This window comes from Nannospalax galili, unplaced genomic scaffold, assembly GCF_000622305.1.
Source record: "Nannospalax galili isolate Female #2095 unplaced genomic scaffold, S.galili_v1.0 scaffold1275, whole genome shotgun sequence".
In the NCBI taxonomy this organism is placed as follows: Eukaryota; Metazoa; Chordata; class Mammalia; order Rodentia; family Spalacidae; genus Nannospalax; species Nannospalax galili.
Genome location: NW_008335578.1, coordinates 109,008 through 109,904, shown reverse-complemented (window position 1 = coordinate 109,904; position 897 = coordinate 109,008).

The window sequence follows — 897 nt, the reverse complement described above, 5'->3', positions numbered from 1 at the left end:
GCTTAATCTGATGATCTTGTTATTCCATTCTTGGTTGTATACCTGAAGGAAACCAAGCCAACAGACAATAGAGATACATGCATATCCATGTTTACTGAGGTGATACCAACAATGTGCAATTTATGGAGTCAAACTAAATTCCCATCAATGGGTGTATATACAAATAAAATATGGTATATGTCTATAATAAAATGCTACTCATTTAGAAAGAATAAAATTATATCATTTTATAAAGTAGCTAGTACTCGATCATCAGATTAAGCAAAGAAAACCAGACTCAGAAAGTCAAATATAACATATGTTCTCCCATATGCAAAATGTAGGAGAGCTAGTTAGAGGTTGGGACTGGTACTGGAGAGAGAAGGAACCCAGAATGATAACAAGGTGAATATGACCAAAGTGCACCGAATAATCTATGGAAGTGTCATAATAAAACTCATAGTTTTGTACAAATAACATGTGGTAAAAAGAAAAGAAGTTTGAGTGTCTTCAGGACTGTGCCATTTCAAGAATTTTTTAAAATTTATCTATTTTATTTTATTTTAATTTTTAATGTTTAACATCTTTTTTAACTTAAAAAAGCTTTATTGAGAATTTCATACATGCATATAAAGGGTTTTGATCAAATCCATGCCCACTCCCTCCCCTCTAGCACCACTTATATCTCAAGAGTGATGGATTCAGGATTTGCTTTCAGGTGTTTTGATAGCTGTTGGAGTGGTTAGAATCACTGTCAGTTCCCTCTCAAAGGCTTCTAACTAGAGAAGGGGTTGCTGAGGCGTACGTATGACTTGAGGGTATGTACACTGGAAAGCCTTTACCCAGCATTGGTCATGCCTTCTCTTCCTAGCCTTCCCCAGATTATATACTTTAGTCCTCCCAAATCCAGGAGGCCAT